The sequence below is a fragment of the Pinus tabuliformis genome, chromosome 3_1 (assembly GCF_031772625.1).
Source record: "Pinus tabuliformis cultivar Carrire ecotype Pingquan chromosome 3_1, CPIR1, whole genome shotgun sequence".
Lineage (NCBI taxonomy): Eukaryota > Viridiplantae > Streptophyta > Pinopsida > Pinales > Pinaceae > Pinus > Pinus tabuliformis.
In genome coordinates this window covers 112,125,589-112,149,660 of record NC_142301.1, presented here as the reverse complement: position 1 = coordinate 112,149,660, position 24,072 = coordinate 112,125,589, and positions in this window count along the sequence as shown.

Genomic DNA, 24,072 nt, shown 5'->3' with positions numbered 1-24,072 from the left:
CCCTAGATCTTTAACTTGTTCTGTACCCTAATTCCATCATTTATCTCCAAATCACATCATATGCCTCGTGGTTGATTATCATTGGTTTTATTAGATTTTATATGATTAAATATGATTATGCCATGATTTACTAATGACGGTTTTGCTAAATCTCATTTTCACAGGGTTCCATCACCAAGTTTCTTCATGAACCAATAGAGTACGAAAATGGTCATTTTGGGGCCTTTGACACTTTCGGCATGCTTCCAGAGAAACCAAGAGAGGTTATTGTCAAAAATGATTTTGTAATACCTTTCCAAAACCTAGATTGCACCCAGGTCACTCATGTGGGTCTCTAGAAGGAAATTCATAATTTTTCCCAAATCTGCAATAATTTCCAACTACCAAATTCTGCCTCTATTTTTGTGCAGATGAAGGCGAATGAACAACATCTGGCACATGGGTTTTGGTACTAGTAGAGCTAATTTACTAACCCTAAAATATTTTTCTCAAATTCCTTATAGTTTAGGAGATAGGCGGAGTTCTCTGAGGCCAATTTATATAAAACGTCCAGATTTGTACTTAATAGTCAAATTCAGATTTGCCTATTTTTATGCCACAATTACGGTTTGAGAAATTCTTTTCCTCCATCCCTGCATTGATCAACATCAACATCAACCATTAGCTATTTCAAGGCCATCTAAAGAATTTAAACACGGCATGAATTTGTTTGTAATTAATCTACATCATATATAAAAGCACAGTAGCAAGCATACCAAAGGAGGCAGCTCTCAAACATGGAAGTAATTGCTATGTATTTCATGACTTGTTTTTAATTGAAGATATTGACAATTCTCTTTCTCTAAATTTTGATTGAATGCGTTGATGGAGTGTTGATGTTAATACATTGATTGTGTTCAAAATCTTCTCGTTACTGTAAGTTCGTCAACCCCCAGGTGTGGCTGGGCCCACCCATTTGGGTTTGCTTTGTACTTTGCATGCACAATGTCACTGTTAGATTAGTCACAGTTAGTTTCCCTTTTCACTACAAGTTAGTTCTGATTGAATTGCTTTTTTTGACTGTTTAAGAGCATGCAAATGCGTTGAATATTTGAGAAACTCATTTTATTTCCACAGTTTGCAATCAAATTCCTATGTGATCTTTATGTGCTTTCCGAACAGAGCTGTGCTCAAAACCTCACCATCATCTTGATTTACAATTATCATAAACGCATTATAGAGTTGTTTGATGAGCGAAACGAATTCGTTTACCTATGGTTATTGCCAAAATAACTTTAGATCTCTCCAGCAATCAAGAATGAATGAGATTTGAATTGATTAGAACAGGACTAGTTTATTCACCAAATTGGCCTCTATTTCCTCTAAAGACTTGGATTGAATTGATTCTCTGATTGAATCATTATCATTTTGTAGGAAATACAATATAGGGAACTGCTTCATTATTGTCTGAACATTGTAATTGATTTGGTTTTAAATGAATGGGGTTGATAATCATAGCATATATACATTACTTGCATGGATGTTGAATGGTTTACCATCGCTATTGTCTTGCTTCATTCAAACAAATAGACTCTTGGATTAATGCATTGTGGATTGAAATCATAACACCACAAGATGTTTGTGTAATCAGTTGTCAAATACAAACTCTTTAGTTTGATACATGCCTTCCCATGTTCGTGTAATGACTGATTTCACTAGTTTGATTTGGACAAATTCTCTCCCCTGTTCTGTGCGATAATCGATCCCATTTGGATGCTTGATATCCCTTGTTTCATAAGGTTTTGATTACCTACTTCATAGATAAACCATCAATTTGATTTCACAGTAGCACATTGGTTTTGAATAAGGATGTTTACAAGAAAAAAGTGGTGTGGTTACAGAAGTTATTCAAGTACATTTTCTTAGAAATTGTTTGATTGAATTGCTAGGTGTTGAGTGGGTTGAGTGTTTGAGTTGTTTTCATCAATTAAGACTTGTAGGTTTCTTGATTGCGAGTATAACAATAAATTAGTGAGTGATAGAGTAGAATAGAGTGATTGCTCCAGATGAGTACTTAACTTTCGAATCTTTGTTAATAGGGTAACAAACCATTAGGTACAAATCGGTTGTTTGATTGAGTTGCTATCAATATAGATTGCTTGTTTGCTTAAAAATTGAATTGTTATAGATTTCTTATTTGCTTCAGTAGTGAATTGTTATTTGTGTAGATTGCTTAAGCGTCAAATGGTTATTTGTATAGATTTGTTTGCTTGCTTAAGGATTGAATTGCCATCATTATGGATTGCTTGCTGAGTGATCATTAAATTGTTATTACAAATAGAGGATCTGGTACTAGCATTTGAGGGTTTTATTGAGTAAGTTTTGTGTGAGTGGAAGTCAATTTTTATCGCTTGAGATTCATAGTTTAGTACTTTTTTGAGTTCATATTTGAAGGCAGAGTTTGTAAAGATTTCTAAAATCTCTAGGTTAAATTTGATTGTTGAGTCTACTTGCGCTAAGTAGATGTTTGATTTATTTTAAGTTTGCAAGCATTAGTATATATTACCCAGATGATCATCATAAGGAAACACTAAAAATATGACCTAGAACTGAATGAAGGAAGTGTAAGAGCAATCGTGTTTATGAGCCCAGATTGACAATTAATATTAAGAGATTTAATTTGCCAATTTAATCTCTCAACATTTTGGTGCCGTTGTCGGGGAAGTTGTCATTTATTCTTCAGATAACCATTATTATTTTAGTTTCAAGATCTTGCATGACTGTCAGAGGGCAGAGAGAGTACAGTAAGACATGAGTGAAGAGCCACGCATCTACTTTTAGTGGGGTTGCTCCAAAGTCTGACCGATCACTACTTGTTCTTGAGTTTGTATTTCCTTTATCTTTATGCATAGAAGAATAAGTATTTTCCGCATTTCATGTAGTTTGCAAAAGTTTGTAAATATCACAGAATTAGTAAGACACATCTACAGGAACCATAGCTAAGCCTCACAAGCAACATAGGCCTTAGAATAGTTTGAAACACTCTGTTTCTGAAATGTTTTTCTTTTAATAGATTAAATAGTATTATGATTCGCTCTCTAGTGTGGTGAGTTTTCTTTCAGTCAATATAGATTTTAAATTCATCTTCATATTCCAATCTTTATTGTTATATCATTTTGGGGTGTTGTAAAAACCCCTGTTACTAATATGTGTGTGGAGACAGGGACTATCAGTCAACCAGATGGACTTCAAGATGATGAATATGAAGGACCTCTCACAAGCCCTAGCAACTGCTGGGATCTTGACCTCTTCCTCTCAGGAAGAAAACTTCTTGACAATAGTCAATAACTTGTCCATTTCTCCACCACCACAAGAGGATTTGGAAGTCTCTTTTGATTTGCCTCACCAGTCATCTAAGGAGATGAATGAAGCATGCACTATAATCAATTGTGAACATCCACTGGAACCTAAGATCGAGGAGTTCTTGACATGTCTATTATCAGATCCAGAATGTAATCAAGGGACTACTCACCCTATGGAGAACAATCAACATGACATGGAAGAAGAGGATGAGTAGCATGGGCCAAATCATGAAATGGACCAAGAATACAATGATTACATCGAACATTGGTTCTGAACAACAACTCAAGCGAGGTAGTATTCTCCTCTTCTAAAACTCTTGTTTTCATATCAAGTACATTTGTTGGTTTTTCATGCTCATGTACACTTCCAAGTTTATATGTTAAATCTGAGCATGAATATCTATTTGTACCTACTCCGCACATGGCTTCATTGCAAAGTACTCCTTCACTTGAAGGAGTTTATCTCCCTTTCTTCAGCAGAATAGGAAAGTTTGTATTGTAAATAAATAAATGAAAATAGTAAAGAGAAAATAAGTCCTTTTGTGAAAACCAGCTTGTCTAGCGCAACTGGGCAGGGACTTTGCTTGAAAACCAGGTAACTGGCGGGCAAAGTTCCCAATAATGTTGTAAATTTGTATGAGTTATTCAAATCATGTATATTTCAAATCATTATGTCTTATACTCGTGTTGGTTGATGTTGGATCCCTTAAGGCCCACCTTCCAACAAGCTTTGTCCCATTGACATCAGCAAATTATCTAGGACTGAGGCTAGGGTTAGATCAGGTACTTAGGAGCCTACATGCCTTAATGGCAGGTATCCTTATCATCTATCAAGGGAATACATCAATGTTTCTTGGTGGATGAATTCTACAATCCATTCAACTTCGATAAATCTATTCATGGCCGGTAGAATGTACCTAGCACCTTGATTCCCATTGACATCACAGGTGGGATATCTTGCATTGGTTAGTGATTTCCTCAATGGTCGGTAATCCAATGATTCTTGCTTATGTTCGACATCAGCACCATTTATTCACATAACCAGGATTGCACATGGTGTGTAGTGGTTGAAGACTATACGGTTTTGTGATCTCAGTACAGATTTGCAGCAGTGGGGACATTTGTAGCAGCATTTTCTTTTCCTGTAGCAGTCATCTTGTTTCAATAAAGGTTGTCGTATAGCAGCTTGATCATCATTTGCAACAGTCATCTTCCTTATTTGTTTGTGGAGATACAACTCCTCGGGCATGGGGGGAGAAGGGAACCTTCATTTTTCAACCTCCTTTACTATCTCCAGTTCAAACTTCTTCAGCAGATCCATATACACATCAGAAATAGGCATTCCAAGTCCAACCTTCAGTCGTGTTTCGGTTCATCTTCCACTTCATCTTGTAGCACTAGACACATCAATGATAAAGGTAAAACTTGAGGTAAATTTGGCTTATGATTATCTAATTCATTAGAAGGTTAAAGAAACTTAATGATTCACCACTTCTCATTACATGCATTTCATCTTTCATAAACCATCATCCTTTTATTATCCTTCCATTCACTCCGCATATACTCTGATTACAAGACCATGTTAAAATAAAAAACCTTATGGTGCATTGATAAAGAAGCTCCTATGATGTCTTCTCTTTCCATGATGAAAAACATTAGGATGAAGTCATTACTGCTATAAAATGATAAAGGAAACCACCTATAGACATTGGTCTTACGAAGACAGAGTATCAATCGCCAATTTACTATCTTCATCACTTATCTCTCCTTCACTCGTCTATTTCTTGTCCTCAAATTGTATTGCTCAGTAAATTACTGTGACCTATTAATTATCAAGAGTGTTGCACCACAAGAACCAACACCTCCAAGCATTTAAGTAAGTGCTACTCCACAAGAACTAACACCTTCAAATATCCAAGTAATGTTGCCCCACAAGAACCTATATATGAGCAAAGTATTTGTTTGCATGAGTACATGAAAAATCTCAAGCATGGGGGGATGATGGTCTTCAAAAATTCCCATGTTTTCATCATGCAATAACACCATTCATACCCTAAAACCCTAGGTCTTTAACCCGTTCCGTACCCTAATTCATAATTTATCCCCAAATCACATCCTATGCCTTATGGTTGATTATCATTGGTTTTATTAGAATTTATATAATTAAAGATGATTATGCCACGATTTACTAATGACGGTTTCGCTAAAGCTCATTTTCACAGGGCTCCATCACCAAGTTTCTTCACGAGCAAGTAGAGTAGAGAAATGGTCAGTTTGGGGCCTTTCACACTTTTACCATGCTTTCGGAGAAACCTAGAGAGTTTATTGTCAAAAATGATGTTGTAATACTTTTCCATCACTTGGATTGCACCCAGGTCACTCATATGGGTCTCTAGAAGGAAATTCATAAATTTGCCCAAATCTGCAATAATTTCAAACTACCAAATTCCACCTCCATTTCCTTGCAGATGAAGGTGAATGAAGAAACACTAGAACATGGGTTTTGGTCTTAGTATAGCCAATTTACTAACCCTAAAGCATTTTTCTAAAATTTCTTACGATTTGGGAGATATGTGGAGTTCTCTGAGGCCAATTTATATAAAATGTCCCGATTTGTACTTAACAGTCAAATTCAGATTTGTCTGTTTCTATGCCACAGTTAGGGTTTGATAACTTCTTGTCCTCCATCCTTGCATTGATCAACATCAACATCAACCATTAGCTATTTCAGTGCCATCTAGAGAATTCAAACACGACATGAATTTGTTTGTAATTAATCTACAACATGTATAAAAGCAGAGCAGCAAGCATAGGAAAGGAGGCAGCTCTCAAACATGGAAGTAATTGTTGTGTATTTCATGACTTGTTTTTAATTGAAGATATTGACAATTCTCTTTCTCTGAATTTCGATTGAATGCATTGATGGAGTGATGATGTTAATACATTGATTGTGTTCAAAATCTTCTCATTATTGTAAGTTCGTTAGCCCCCAGGTGCGGTCGGGCCCAACCATATGGTTTTGCTTTGTACTTTTCATGTACAGTGTCACTGTTTGATCAGTTACAATTAGTTTCCCTTTTTACTACAAGTTATCTTTGATTAAATTGCATTGTTTGACTATTTAAGAGCATGCCAATGCATTGAATATTTGAGAAGCTCCTTTTATTTCCACAATTTGCAATCAAATTCCTGTGTGATATTTGTGTGCTTTCTGAATAGAGCTATTCTCAAAACCTCGCCATCATCTTGATTTACAGTTATCATAAATGTGTTATAGAGTTGTTTGATGAGTGAAACAAATTCATCTACCTATGGTTAGTGCCAAAATAACTTTGGATCTCTCCAGCAATCAAGAATGAATGAGATTCAAATTGATTACAACAGGAATAGTTTATTAAACAAATCGCCCTCGATTTCCTCTAAAGACTTGGATTCAATTGATTCTCTGATTGAATCATTATCAATTTGTAGGAAATACAATATAGGGAACTACTTCATTATTGTCTGAACACTGGAATTGATTTGGTTTTAAACGAATTGGGTTGATAACCACACCATATATACATTACTTGCATGGATGTTGAATGGTTTACCATTACTGTTGTCTTGCTTCATTCAAACAAATAGACTCTTGGATTAATGCATTATGTATTGAAAGTAGAACACCACAGGACATTTGTGTAATCAGTTGTCAAATACAAACTCTTTAGTTCGATACATGCCTTCCCCTATTCGTGTAATGACCAATTTCACTAGTTTGATTTGGACAAATTCTCTCCCCTGTTATGTGTGATAATTGATCCCATTTGGATGATTGATCTCCCTTGTTTCATAGGGTTCTGATTACATACTTCATAGCTAAACCATCGGTTGGATTTCATAGTACCACATTGGTTTTGAATAAGGATATTTACAAGAAAAAATTAGTCTGATTGCAGAAGTGATCCAAGTACATTTTCTTAGAAATTGTTTGATTGAATTGCTAGGTGTTGAATGGATTGAGTGTTTGAGTTGATTTCATCAATTAAGACTTGTAGGTTACTTGATTGCAAGTATAACAATAAATTAGTGAGTGATAGAGTATAATAGAGTGATTGCTCCAGATCAGTACTTAACTTTCAAATCTTTGTTAATAGGATAACAAACCATTAGGTACAAATTGATTGTTTGATTGAGTTTCTATCAGTATAGATTGCTTATTTGCTTAAACATTGAATTTTTATAGATTGCTTATTTGCTTTAGGACTGAATTTTTATTTGTGTAGATTGTTTAAGAGTCAAATGGTTATTAGTACAGATTTGTTCGTTTGCTTAATGATTGAATTGCCATCATTATGGATTGCTTACTGAATGATGATTAAACTGTTATTACAAATAGAAGATCTGGTACCAACATTTGAGGGTTTGATTGAGTAAGTTTTGTGTGAGTGGAAGTCCATTTCTATCACTTGAGATTCATAGTTCAATAGTTTGCTGAGTTTAGATTGAAGGGAGAGTTCGTAAATATTTCTAAAATCTCTAGGTTAAATTTGATTGTTGAGTCTGATTGTGCTAAGTAGATGTTTGATTTATTTTAAGTTTGCATGCATTAGTATATTTTACCTAGCTCATCATTATAAGGAAATGTTAAAACTCTGTTCTAGAACTGAATGAAGGAAGCGCAAGACAACTCATTTTTACGAGCCTGGATTGACAATTAATATTAAGAGATTTAATTCGCCAATTTAATCTCTCAACATAATGTAACTTGATTTTTAAATTACATTAGCTAATAGGACTATAAAAATATCAACAATGAACATCAAGATTCCGGCCTACAAAAAATTTGAACGAGAAGTCACATGAATGTGGTCAAGTGAGTTTGAGAGGTCATTGTATTGTATTATAGTATTTTGGAAGAATGAATGCAAAGAGTGCTTAGAATACATACATAATTTGGTTCGATGTCTAGATCACAAAATAGCTATGGAAATCCAAGGTTGGTTTGAACCACAAGTAAAGTTTTCGCTCACGCCCACCAAGGCCTTGTTCAAAGACTCGTGTTTGGGACTCTGAGATGATAGTTGTAGACAACCATAACAACAACAATAACATGTTAGAAAAAGTTATACCTTCATAGTGAGCCAAGCTAGTACTAATTGATTTTCAATAGAAATAAGGTGAATTTAATTACAAAGAAGCTCATGACTATTCCTGTAGAGTTTCTAGGTACCAATTTGATTTGCATATCAATTTTGGTAAATAGATTTTGTTGCTTGGATTGAATACCACATCCTTTCATCCAAGAAGAATAAGATTAGCTTATCTTAGCTAAAGTTAATTGAGAGAAATATGCGTAGCTAATAGAATAAAAGAAGAACTTAAAATATTTTCTAAAGAGAGGTTGAGAGTAAGGTGCAACTGTTGTCCACTATCAAGGATAAGGAAATTTTCAAGTCCTACAAGGAAACAGACCGTGAAACCACAAACAAAAGAAAAAAAACAAATATCGCTTTTAACAAAAAGCATAGTACCTTAAATGAGCAATGTCTTCCAACTTCCTTACCATGACCACATGATGTTGGGGCATATAAACTCAATTTTGTTTTTCTGAGGATGCCCAATATCATAGAAGAAGAGGTAGCAGGGGCAGGGAATTAAATTAAATTAATATATATATATAGTTGAATGAATGTTGGCCTTGTATATTTAATCATTAATGATGATGACATATGAAAGACATCACCATTCCTCCATTTAAACTTTAGAAGGCCTCATCATTAATTTAGCAATCAATTTAAGCACTTTCCCTTAAAATTAATCTACCCAATGCTCTTAAAGGGAAATTTAATTAGGAATCATAATGATATGATTATTTTATGAAATGTATGACTCGAGATTCAAATTCCTCTTAAAAATCAGATAGAACTTATGAAAATTAAAATCAAGAAAAAAAAAACATTGCCCTACATAATATTTAGGTTGTGCATCGATATTTAACCACTCCTACATGACCAACAGAAGCCCCTACAAAGAAATATTTAATTGGTAACTGGTCTCGTCAAACTCACTACTCCCCTCCAAAAAAAATACTAAGAAACATTATTTAAATTTATAAAAGTTTATAAAATGCACATAATTTAGGATATTGTTATAGCGGCTACAACCACCATCCAAAAGTTTTCCCATGCTTCATTTTGGAGCCTCCCTTCTAAACCCCAAAAACTCATCTTGTAATGATCCAAGTACTTGTTCTTTAACTGAGATTTATTCTTTTAGTCTTGTCTTGTGTTTTCTCACTTAGTTCTCTTTCTAACCAAAAAGCCAAGCTCTTGACTAGTTCTTTCAACAGTTTGGGGCTTGCCTTAAAGAACTGCACAATTCTTGAGGGCAACTTGCCTTGCTCTTGGGAGTTGTACAATCCTTCTTACTAGTGAGAATTAAGGTCAAGAAATGCACAATATTCGATGGCAACAAGCCCCAAGTGGGGAAATTGTGTAGAAATCAGAGGTAGCCTAGAGCCACCCAGCCCAGGAATTGCGCAGAACCCACTCTGCTCAGAAATTGCGCAATGCACAAGCTAGAGACTTGCTTAGTTCTTCCCAGAACTGCAAAATCTTTCGAGGCAATGCATCGAATTTTTTCCCGAAAAATTAAAAAGTAGAAAAAAGAATACATCCCTAAAAAATTGGGATCTATTTTTAGCAACCCGAAGGAGGCACTTGCATTATTATTAGAAATTGCTACCAAGTCACTCTTTTTCCTTTATTTGTGATATGCGTGTCATAAACCCTAATTGACCAAATATTTTTAATTGATTCTGTTAGAGCTCATTTGAACACTTGATCTTGGAGCTATAACATTCCCAAGGAGATCAAGGCACCTTCAATTTGATCGTCGTTTCTGGGTGAGTTTTTCTTTTCTAGTCTTTTGTCGCTTTTTCTATCACTTTTTGTTGTTTAGCTTCTGAGAGTGTTGTTTTACTTGTTTCTTTGAACTACTACTGGTGTTTTAACTTGTTTTTAGCTTGTAGAACTGTTGTTTCAATTTTTAGACTATCTTACCCAAGTGTTGTATGTGTTTTCCCATTTTTTACATCAATGGTTGTTATTGTGGTGACTCCCTTCACATGCTTTGCTTTCATTCAGTTTGATTGATTCCTGCACTTGTTTCACTTGCATGCATCATCACTTAGTTATATCTGCACTCAACATCATACCATGTTTTATACCTGCTTGATTTCACACTCCCCTTAGGTAGATTTTGACCCCCCTTGCCTGGATCTCACACTTCACTGCATGCACTGTGCAATTTGGGAGCTCATGGCCATTGCCTTGGCTTCTAGAATAATGCAAAGGTTGTCTTGGCCTGGCTCCAACTATTCACTATGTAGTTTCAGGAGGAAGCCTTTCAAGCGTAGTTCCAAGACTGAAATATGCATTGCATAGTTCCAGTCACCAAGCCTCCCAACTAACTGTTGGGAATGTGAAACGCACATTTCCCACAGTCAACTAGTGACCTCTATCAACCAGAATTGTGAAATCTGTCCTATCATGAACCCAATTTTTTTCTTGGTCTTGTCTTGAAGTTTCTTTTGTTTTTAAGCTGAAATTTTCTTTCCATCAATGTTTTCTCTTTCCCACCGGTACAATAGTTGTTGAGCATCTCTCTAGTAGTTACAGTTAACATGGAATCCAAGAGAGCTTCATTAAAGGAAGCTGTTGACAACAATACTAGGGAAGCAATTGAGAATATATTAGTTGACCTACCAGTTTATGTAGACACTCAGTTTTTCATTGAAATGGGTACAACATTAACATGGCATCGAATCAAGGATATTTTTGTAGAGAACTTTAAGGAAGACTTAGAGGACCAACATGTTTACCTTAGCATCCAATGGTCATGCTTATACAAGGTTGCATACAGGTACCTCGCCTTCCCATGTGCGGACATTATTAGTTGGATTTTTTCACAGACATATGAACAAACTATGACATTGATCAGTGTCAGCGGTATAGAGCTTGCCACCTTTAGGGCGAAGAAATTTCAGCATATGTATCATTTACCCCATCTGGTGAAGTGCATGGAGTTATTTCTCTATGCCACCCATAGCTTTGTGAACACTAGAGATATCATCAAGCACTACGCGAAAGAGTCGTCAAATTTTAGACAAACACCCAATCATGTTTACAAGACAATGTCCTTGAGGAAGGCTTATCAATTCTTGATCATCTTTGCCTACAAAATATATGGTCAAGAGAACATAGAAACCTTTCCTAAAGGTTGGGTAGTCGTACTGGACTAGTTGGGGAATGTTTGGAAGCCATTCAACTAGTTGTTGAAAATAATACTGAGAGGGGGGGGGGGGTGAATCAGTATTATCAAATTCTTTTTCAATTTATACAAAGATTTGCAAATCTGACTAATGAAACTTGCGTATACCTCCTATACTTATAATTTAATTTATTCTTCAGATGTTGATCATTAATCTGTGTGTCAGAATCATATAACAGTAAGCAGGAACAGAAAAGTAAAGAAGATAGTCACACAAAAGAACACAAGATATAAGGTGGAAACCCAATGTGGTCGAAAACCACCTGCTGCAATATGTCTCTATCTTATTTCAATTAGAAACTTCTTTTTACAATGATTCTGTACTGGTGCAGTCTTATGCCATTACGCAGGCTTCAACCTGCAGAAGGCTACAACCTTCTCTCGTTCTCCAGACTCTTCTGGAAGGGAGCTACAACCCCTTTAGCTCTTGTACTAGCTGAGGTACTAGTACGTAGGTGCTGACCTACAGAAGACTTCTCTTTTCTTCCAGGGACCATGTTTCATAATTTTCAAGCTGGATCCATGAATATTAATCAAACATCAAATAGATCTGCAATCAACCAACTTCCTTGTACAAATTCTGAATCAATAACTTCTCAGAACACAGTACCAGTAACTAGACACCAATTCAGAACCCTGGACACTATAGTAATAGACAAAAGAAGTTAAAACATATTTCAAGAAAAGTCCGTAACTTCACCACTAGAAACCTGCATACATATGCAGTATTCACTTCCTTAACCTGTGGGTATCTGTGCCTCTGTTGTGTCGAGCCTACGGGTATCCGCACCTGCGCTGTGTAGAACCTGCGAGTATCCGCGCCTGTGCTGTGTCAAACCTACAGGTATCCACTCCTATGTTGTGTCGAGCCTGCGGGTATTTGCGCCTGTGCTGTGTCAAACCTATGGGTATAGATAATTTATTAGACTTAAATTATACCCCATATTATCATATTTACAGATCTGATCATGCGCCAAAGAGATCCCGACCCATCAGTAGGTCCATCTCGTAATGCTCAGGTTTCTCCTTGATTCACGTCCAGCTATAACTCACCAACCAATCACCAGTATTTCAGATCTTGCTCTTCTCAAGATATTCAACACATCAGGCACACCAGCCAAATGATCTCCTTTCCTTTTTATAGTCTAGGCCTTACTCAAACCATGGTCCAAAACCATAAAGATCCAATACTAGGGACCCAAAACCCGGGTTGAATACTTTAGATGCAAAACCACAGACCAAAACCATAGGATCAAAAATTTCGGACTAAATACCATGGACCAACCATAAGATTTCCCACGCGTGCGCATTTTTCTCTGCATGAAAGTTTGTGTACTTTACATATGCACTTTTTGTTCGGTGCACCTGCATATATGTCCGCACCTTTTATTTGGCGCACCTACATATGTCCGCGTCTTTCTGAACAGGAACCTGTGGGTATATCATTTTCTACTATTTTGAGAGCCTGAACTTGTGATTTTCTATTTGAGTGAGTTGCGATCAAGGACAACACTTATGTCATCGAGCCAAACCTGTGCCAACCCTGTGTCATAATGCCAACAATCTCCCCCTTTGGACTTGATGGCAACCCAAAGTCACTCAAAGTATTTTCTCCCCCTTTGACATCAAGGGCAAAGGGTTATGCTCCTCTGTTCTGTTGTGCTGTCCAAGCTCCCCCTGACATATAGGCAAGATCTACAAGAAGATGTTCTACAAAAGAAATATGACTTTATACATCATAACTAACCTTCCTATCACCAAAGTATCATACATACGACTCCCAACCAAGTGGGGATACATGATATAATAATCATATTACATTATCAATCCCAGGCATGGTGGGGCAACCAAGATAGGCCATTACATGACCTTGACAAAAGAAATATAGAGACAAAATATCAGCGTCATCTGTCAATCATTATTCAGATCAGTATCCATGTTCTCCTTCTGCACTTGCTCCTCCCGAAATCAAAACAACTGAATAACTAAACCAAGATCTTATATGATAATGCCAACAATGCATTATTAGAAGAATATATGCTCCCCCTAAACCTGTGCCAGATGGTCTCTGACAGACCCATATCGGACTCTTCTCATCCTTGCTTTTCTTCAAGTCGACTGTACCCACATAAACCAACATATGTATGTGTATACCCCACATGAAACTCACGTACAACCAACAAACTCTGAAACAGACAAGATTCAACAACAGGATGATGCATCAGCTACCCCCAGCTTTTGTCTGAGGTATTCAAAGTTCTCCCTGGGCAGTGGTTTGGTGAGAATATCAGCAACTTATTCCTTAGAGGGACCATACTCCAATTTGACCTTTTGTTCAAGCACTTGTTCTCGGAGAAAATGATACTTGATTGGTATGTGCTTAGACTTTGAACGCATGACAAGATTCTTCGAAATACTGATTTCACTTGTATTATCACAGAAAATGGAGATAGGTGGAGTACAAGTGATTTGAAGATCTTGCAATTTTTGCATCATTCAAAGGAGTTGTGTGTAGCAAGATGAAGTAGCTACATATTCTGCTTCAGCTGCAGATAATGTAATAGATCTTTGTTTCTTGTTGAACCAAGATACTAATCTAGGACCCATGAAGAACGCACCACCACTAGTGCTTTTCCTATCATCCACGCTTCATGCCCAATCTGCATCAGTGTATGCATGAAGTGTGAGATCTGTACCTCTGGGATACCATAAGCCATAGTTTTGAGTTCCTTGAAGATACTTGAAGATTCTCTTAACTGCCTGAAGATGAGTTTCCTTTGGATTTTCCTAAAACCTTCCAACTATTCCCACTGCATGCATAATGTCTGGTCGGGTACCTGTTAGATAGAGCAGACTACCAATCATGGATCTATAGGTTGGTTGATGTACAGCTGCCGATTCATCATTTGCGCTGAGGTTGCATCCTGTCACCATAGGGGTACATACTGGTTTCGAATCCTCCATCCCATATTTCTTCAAGATCTGCTTGAGATATTTGGTTTGTGATAGAAAAATGCCATCTTTGTTTTGTTGGACTTGTAAACCAAGAAAATATGTGAGCTCACCAAGCATGGACATTTCAAACTCTTTTTGCATCACCAAGGCAAAATTTTGACTCATGTCTTCTTCATTGGTAGCAAAGATGATATCATAAACATACACAACAAGTATCAGCAACTTATCATTGTCAATTTTTATATATAGATTGCTATCAGTTGATCCTTTTATAAAACCTTGTTGATGGAGGTACTTATCCAACTGATAATACTACGCCCTTGGAGCCTGTTTAAGGCCATAGAGAGCCCTTTTGAGTATGCATACAAGTTTTGGATCATTTCCAAGAATAAACCCATCTGGTTGTTCAATATATACTTCTTCATTTAAGTCTCCATCCAACAAGGCAGATTTTACGTCCATCCGAAATACTTTGAACTTCTGAAAGCTAGAGAGAGCAAGGAACATTCTTATGGCCTCAAGTCTGGCAACTGGAGCAAAATTTTCTTCAAAGTCTATTCCTTCTTGTTGCGCATATCCTTTACAAACAAGTCTTGCCTTGTTTCTAACCACATCCCCATTTTCATTCAGCTTATTTTTGAAAATACATTTTTTCCCTGTGACATTCTTATCTTTTGGTCTAGGAACAAACTCCCAAGTGTTATTCTTTTCAATTTGCTCGAGATCTTCTTCCATGGCCTTGACCCAGCATTCATATTTGCAAGCCTCTCTTACATTCTACGGTTCAGTGGAGGAGAGCAATGCTAAATAGCTTGAAGCTTCTGAAATGGTTCTTCTTGTTTGTACACCTGCCTCTTTCTGCCCCAAAATTTGAGATTCTGGATGATTCTTCTGAACGTATCTGGATGGATACTTTTCTTCTATCCTTATCTGTTCTTCTGGTGCCTCATGGGTTTCTTCTTCGTCATGAATCTGATTTGATGTTGACGGATAATCTTCGCCATCTTCGAAATCTTCAGATTTTACCTGCCTAGGAGTGTTTCCTTCTTCATCAACCACTACATCAATACTTTCAACAATTTTACCAAGTCTTTTATTGTAACATTTGTAATCTTTGCTATGGGGAGAGTAGCCAAGTAAAATGCATTCATCTACTCTAGGTTCAATCTTGCCAAGATTTTCATCAGTCCTTTTAATGTAGCATTTGCTTCCAAAAATTTTGAAGTATTTTACCGTGGGTGTCTTACCGTACCAAAGTTCATGAGGACTCCGAGTGCTGTTTACCCGGACGTTTGTCTTGTTGAGAATAGTAACAACGGAAAATGCGGCTTCACCCCAGAAGGTTGTGGGAGTTCCAGACTCATCAAGCATAGCATGAGCCATTTGTTGAACTGTTCTGTTCATCATTTCCACTACTCCATTTTACTGAGGAGTCCTTGTAGCAGAAAATTCCCTTCTTATTCCATGTTCTTCACAAAAATTGAAAAAATCATCTGAGGTAAATTCCCCTCCTCGATCAAATCTGAGGCATTTCATTCTACGATCTGATTCATTTTCATCCAAAGCTTTGAATGACTTGAACTTTTCGAAAGCTTCATCTTTATACATCATCAGTCCTATCCAACACATCCTTGAAAAGTCGTCAATGAACAATATGAAATACTCTTCTCCTTGAGGTGACCTCTCCTAGTTGGACCACATATATCAGTGTGGACAAGTTCAAGTGGCCTGCTAGCTGATCCTTCCTTCTCAGGGAAATTAGTTCTGGTTTGCTTACCAAATTGACATGATTTTCATATTGTATTGTCTGGAATTCTGATGTTAGGAAGATCACGAACTACCTGATATTTGCATGCTTTCCTTATCTAAGAGAAGCTAAGATGCCCCAGTCTTCTGTGCCATAGCTAGTGTTCATCATTCTTGCTTAAATATCATTGTTGTTGTTCTCCCTTGAGTACGTATAAGTTATTTGGAGTTCTTATGCCTCTGATCACTATCTTTCCTGTATCAAGCTCACGAACAATACATCCATTTGATCAAAATATTACCTCAATTCCTTGATCACACATCTCAATGACACTCAATAGATTATGCTTTAAGCCATCAACATACATAACATTACCGGCCTTGACCTTTTCTTTCAAACGAACAGAGCTTTTACCTTTTATGAATGCAGGGGTGTCATTTCCAAATGAGACCTTCTTTTCCTTTTCTAAGGGATTATATGACTGAAGTTTTTCTTTATTACCTATCATATGTTTCGAGCATCCACTGTCAATGTACCATTGATTTTCCTGTCCTTCTGCATATAAGGCTATCCCACATCTTTCCAGTTGCATTTTATTCTTTTTCCATGTTTTCGAACTCAATGAAGCTTGTTCCTTCTGAGTTGTTTGCCAAAACCTACTTCTGCATTCAGAATCTTCATGACTGAAGTTGTTATAGATAGAACATTCTATTTCATTTTCAAGAGCAGAGAAGTTATTTTCATGATTCCTATCATACTCCTTTGTTTTTGAACTTCCCTAGTCATGATGGTCTTGTAGGAAACACATTGAGCAGCTTTATGACCAAAGTTATGACAAGAGAAACATTGGCCATTGAAGAAATTCCTGTGATTATCAAATCTACCAACCATATGATTGTAGTTTCCATCCATTCTTGAGCCAAATTGAGAATGATTTACCTATGGTTGGTTGAGGCTTCTGTTCATCCTTGACGTAGATTGCCCCCAATTTACTTGATAATCTTTGATCATTCTTGAAGCAAATTGTCCCTGATTTACCTGGTGATCTGCATTATGCTTTTGTTGTCGATTGTCAACTTGTTCACTTCTCCTTGTTGCATCAAGATAACTTTTGGAGGTGGATGGCTTTTGCGCTTGCTTCTGAGCTTGAGATGCTTCTTCGGAATATCCGAGACCAGTCTTGATTAGAGGAGAATGCTGCACTTTGATAATCTCATCTAGAGTTTCAGATCCTTTAGCAAATCTGAGATTAAGGGCTTTTGTTTTCTCAATTTCTTTTCTAAGTCCCACAATTTCACATTCTAACTCTTCATTGTGTTTATATTTTTTCAGCAAGTTGGAATGTTAGAGTATCTATAATCATATTCTTTTCCTCTAAACAAACTTTAAGTTTAGAAATTTCTTCATAAAGACCTTCTTCATTTATAGCATCCAAGAAATCATCATCTTCAAAAGCCATCAAAAGTCTATCATCATTACCTTGTTCATCTCCATCACTATTTCACAATCCATCACTGTCTTCATGTGTGTAATAGCTCTTCTTATTTACATTCTATTTTTTGTTCCATCTAACAGGTTCCTTACCTTTGTCTAGTTTATCTTTATGAGGACATTTTGGAGCATAATGACCGACTCTACCACAAGAAAAACATTTGAAAGGCAGCTTACCTCTGAATCTTCCAGTTCCCTGTTGAAGGTTCTTGACAAAATTTGATTCTTCCTCTTCTTTCGACATATGTCCTGACTCATAGTAATCTCCTTTTCCTGAAGCCTTGAATGCAACTTCTCTCCTGTCTTATGGTCCTCCTTTTCTCATTTCGTAAGCAGTTGGAATTCCGTGCAGCTGTGACATGGTAAGGCTCTGTAGATTCTGCTTTTCTTCTATGGCAAAAACTTTTGAATCAAACTTAGGAGACAAAGATCTTAGAACCTTTTCAACCAAAACAACTTCTTGTATTTCTTCACCCAAGTTTTTCATACAATTTACAATTTCATCTATACATAGGAAATAACTAGCCACACTTTCATCATTATGCATTCTGAGACTTTCATATTGAATTCTAAGAGTTTGTAATTTTTCTCGTTTTACCTGTTCATCTCCTTCATAGCTCAAAACAATCTTGTCCCATATTTCTTTTGCTCTTTTGAGCAACATAACCTTGATGAATTCTGATTGAGATAGACTTCCTAATAGAGTATTGACAGCCTTTGCATTTGTTTCATACTGCTTCTTACCAACTGCATCTGTAGGATTTGTTGATGGAAATGTGTATCTTGTTTCCACAATATCCCAAACTTATGTACCAAGAGATTGAAGATAGGCAGTGATTCTCACCTTCCAATAGACGAAGTTGCTCCCATCAAAAATCGGTGGCCTGATAGATGCTTCCTTTTCGTAGTTGCTCATGATGATATATCTTCCTTCAAGCGATCAAGCTTTTCTTGAAGGACCTGCTCTGATACCAATTGTTGAAAATAATGCTGAGAGGGGGGGGGGGTGAATTAGTATTATCAAATTCTTTTTCAATTTATACAAAGATTTGCAAATCTGACTAATGAAACTTGCGTATACCTCCTGTTATAATCGGTCTTGTGAGTCCTCCAGTAGAGATTAAACATGCTCTTACAAAGTGATTTTAAGGTGTCGAGGTCAAATTTTATCATTTCAGTGAGTCTTCAAGAAAAATTTGGTCACTAGGTACTAGGTCTAGGGTTTGCTTTTATTCCTGTCAAATATATCCAGATTTCGGTCCATGTCACCATTCAGTTGAGTGTACCATCATTCAGGGGGTTTTCATTATCATGTCAAGTTCCACTGGGTCATTTTACACCTTGTTCATGCTTCAGTTGCACCTAGGTAAGGTCTTTCCCTCTCCTAGGGTTTTGAAGGAAATTTCTCTTGTACGGTCAAATCATCGGTAAAACTTGTATCCTGATGTTCATACACCTTCCCCTATCCTTAAAGTACCTTATCAAACACTTCCCATCACTGAGATCCCCCAAATTCCTCATTTTCGCACAAACCCTAGTTTCTTTCTACAACTTGGCAATTTTCTAGGTTGGACCTGTGTCTTGCCTTTTTGGACATCTTCCCCTCATTCAATCTTTGAAATTCCACTTTCCTCTACTTATTAACATCCCTCCCTACTTCCAAGAATTTACAAGCCGCTTATCCCCTTCATTTCGCTTCATTTTGACAAATCTCTTGTTCCACACATCGGGATAGGTTTTACTCCAATGATGTTTCTGAGTAATAAAAGATGAATTTGGGAAAAATGAGAGCGGTTGATGTCCAAAATAAGCCAAGGAAGAAAAACCTCCTTCACTTTTTACACAGGTGTCACGGTTTTATAGCAATGTCAAAAATACAATTACCTCGGGAGAATTGATGCACCTCTAAAGTGATCTTGGGCAAATCAAGTTTTCTCCTAGCTCGGTTGGCCAAATGACTTTCTTGATGAGTCAAATGATAACTAGACACAAATATATCTCCAATTAGCTATCATGAGCTCAATTTGGAGCTGAGAAAGGCATTCAAAATTTGACTGTAACGCCACTCTGCCTTGAGGCAGCCTCATTTGGCACATTTTGACTAGTCTTGGGAGATTTGATTTTTGACAAGGAAAATGAACTCCAAATTGAACAATTCTAGTTGGGTTGGAAATTATATTCAAATACCTTTCCAACGCACTATCCTGCAGCCAATTTGGACACCGAAAAAGCCTCCAAACATCACCTGGAAAACGATGTGGAGCATAGGGGAGGCGCGATGCACTGGGAGAAAATTTCCAGTGTAAATTTACACTGGCACAGTGCACTGGAAATGCGCGGCGCATAGAGCTGCCAAGGCTGATTTTTTTTTAAAATTTGCTCCAAGATTACCCCAAAATGCATGGATTTCCATTGGTACAAGTAGGTTGAACTTCTCTCATGGTTTTCCATGCAAGATTGATGGTTGCTGATGGTGTTTGATGAATGGTGAAGTGTGTTAAAGAAAACAAACCCTATCTCTTCAAAATTTGCCAAGGAGATTGCTGCTAAGGTTTTGTGTTGCAACTAAGTATGCCCTCACTTCATCACTCCCTAGTCCCATACTCTCCTAACTTCCCTTATTCACCAAGTTAACAAACCCCCAAAATTCACTAAGCCCTTGCTCCCAATTCCCAAATCACTTATTCCTAAGTTCTATTATCCCTATTCCTAAACCCTACCATTCCCTATCACTCTCCTTCTCTAATTTCGCTTGTAAAATCCTCAAATCCCAATTCCCAAACATAGTCAAGTGACTGTCCTCACCTTCACTTGATTGAACCACATTTTTCCCACACTCCACTATATCCACTGTCCCTATTCATCACAGTCCCTTCCTACTTGGCACATATTTGGCATTGAAATAAAGGGTACCAAATTATCTTTTTCAACAAGCTAATAAACATACACCTTGCATGGACATTATGGAGACAGACACTGAAACATCATATGAACAGGACAGTCATTTCCACCACTGAACTACATGCACCAAGAAGGCATCAAAAAGGAAAAAGAGGAAAAAAGAGCATGATTGACTCTGGATATTTGCTGAGGCAATCCTTGGCCCACCATAACACTTAATGAAGAAGCTCCATCCAAAATTTCAAGAAATTTGGGGCATTTTTGGGATTTTTGGAATTTTTTGTGCAAAAAACAGGGTTTTTCTCCCTGTGCGTCGTGCCACGTGGAGTATGCTTACAATAGGGAGCTCAAAATGAAAAAAGGTTTACATTTTTGGATTTTCCATGGAAAATCATGACTGTCGGTGCATGGCCAAGAAGTTTGGGCCAATTTTGAGTCCTCGGGAGGTCAAAAACACCCAAAAAATGACCTCTCTGCCCCTATTTTGACACACAGGAAGCAGTCTTGGGAGATTGCAGTTTTGGAGGGGAAAATGGGCACGAAATTCAGAAATTCCACTTGGGTTGTAGAGTAGACAGGCAGGGATTTCCAACAAGTACACTTGGGCTCAATTTGGACTTCAGACGTTGCCTCAAAAACAGCTCCAAAGTAGCGTGACACATATAGTTTTTGGCGCAACGCACAGAGACCCAAACGCCAAAATCACTCCCGCTTCGCGAAATTTCGATTTGAAATTTTCTCCAAGTGGGTCTGTTAGCCTCCTGTTGCAATAGGTGTTCATTTTCCATGATTGACATTTTACATGCCATGTATGTCATACTTTGCATACTGCAATGTTCCATATTTCCAGAAGAGACCAAAGAAGAAGCCATGAAGTGTGCTAGTCCAAATGCCACTACTGAGTTCCAAATTTTGGTGACTTAACCATTTTTAAAAGAACGTTCTATAAAAGGGAATGTCAAACAACTTAATCTTGGCCTCCCTAGGTTTCAATTTCCCATTTTAGAAAATAGAAAATGATATCTGTCCAAACAGCTTAATCTTGGCAGATCTGTAGATAGGTAGAGAATCAAAGGAGCCCAACTGCTTAATCTGGGCCCTTGGCAGAAATAAGTATAGACTTAGATAGGAGAAAAAAAAAAAAAAAAAATTGTAAAGCTGGGTCTACAAGTCTAAGTGCACCCACCAAAAGAAGAAAAAATGTTAGGAAAGTAGGCTGGGTAGGCAGTTTTCGAGGTTGCAGAATGATGATCCACGATCAATTTTGTGCTTCTAAGTGTTATATCTTTTCAGATCACAGTCAGGATGCAGTTTTTCATCTGGAGGAACTCAAACTGGACATAACTAACTCCCCTCTCTTCTTATTCCCTAAATCACTCACTAATTTTTCCAAAGAGGTCAAGATCTGCTTGAGCCTCTTAGTCTCATCATGTTCCATAACATTGGCCTTGGTGAAGATTTGCCTCACTCAAGGATTTCCATTCTTCTTTTACAAAGTTCTATTTCCCCAAAATAGCCTAAGGTTCCTTACCTTAGCGCTTTCTCATCATCTTCATGTTAACCACTAACTCTATTATGTCAATCCCTATCTGTTTTTCCCTTCCCCTACTAAATCTATGTAAATAACTCCCCTATGTACATACCCGACTTCAGAGCACTATAGCTATGTATTTTTCAGTCTTGGGACACTGTAGTCCACCTGGGACTATTGTGAACCCATCCGTGTCATGAAACTGGGATTGGTCTAAACCTCTGGTTAGACCAAGAACCTTTACCCACCGCGCTGCCCTTAAAACCCTATAACTTTACCCCTCTGCATTGATTTATTAAACATTAAATTTTGTTCTCCCCCGCTTGTATAAACCCACAAAACCAAACTATAAACCCTCCCCGTGGCGTTTATGAAGATCCGAATATTTGCGCGCCCATCCATTATTCCCCCGCTGATTCACCTGTTCCGTCCACCGTCGGATCAGGCCCTCCCCATCCGACGGCTCTCGGCGATTTCAGAGGTGCCCCGCTGCTCGGCCATTAGCTTTTGATGGCGAGGCGGTTTCTCCGCCGTACAAAAGACACTTGTCCACTTTATATTACATCGGAAGGGCTCTGATGGATACTGTCCTCGTACAGAAAGCGGTCCGATGAAACCGCTTTCCGCCTTCTGTATACGCGCCCCATGTCACTTATCCAGTTCTACGTGTCTGCCTCGTCACCGCGCCACGTTATCTGCATAGCATCGGCCTCCTGCCGAGTCACCCCTGCCACGTCATCCACCGTACATGCTGACGTCATCTTTCCATGTTATCCGCTGTACCATGGTCCCACCCGCTGATGTCATGCTGACGTCATCATCAAGTCTGAGGTGAAAGGCGAAAATCGTGCTTAGGAAGCCTGGATTCAAATTATGAGGCAGTTTTTCATGCGCGATTAGCGTAATCGCGCATGGCTACGGGAAAAGCGCCAAAGTGGAAAGCCCCTCATTGCGCAGCCCCCAGCAAGCCCAAAAGGCGCCGAATGACCCGTTTTCTTCGCGAGGCATGCAGAAAGGATCAAAAGACAATTCTAAAGGAAACGGAGGGTCGAACAGCGGCCATTAAGTTTTGATTTGACCCACAGCGAAAGAGAGAACCGGCCCGATTCATTCGTCAAAGAGTATCAGAGGAAGGATGAAGCAGCAAAGATTACCAGTTAAATTTTTTTAATGAAAATCTTCAGTTCCCAAAGCAGGTCAACATTGAATGGCCTCAAACAAAGTCAAATCAGGAGGTGGAAGCCCATCCCAGCTCTCAAATCATAGTTAAAGCAAGTAAAGCCACCGAACTACAATGGAGCAGAAGTCCATGCACAGTTATTGCAGAAGCACTACACTGAGCCACCAAGGACAACACATTAATTCAGTTTTGATACGGTTGCCCTCAACGCAGTCCATAGATATTTTCTTGCATTTATTTCTAATAGGTTTAGGTTAAAGTAATCTTTTACTTTCAGACTTGTTTAGGTCACAACTGTAATAAACAATTTTGGAGAATTTTCCCTATATATACCACCCTCTGTATTGTTTCAAGGGTTGGTCCATTGATAACTTTTCATTAGAGACTCGCACTGTATGTCTGAGACTTTTTCTTTAATCAAAGATTGTTTAGATAATCTTCGGCAAAATCACATAACCAATCTTTTGTCGACGCGTTTCGAACCAACCAGTGTGGTTCATCGTCAGGACAAGTTGAAGAACCAATCCGGTTTAGCTTGATTAAATAGAGTGTGCAGAGACTCCAACGGCTATAATGCCAACGGCTAATTTTGACCCAATGATCCTAGTCAAAT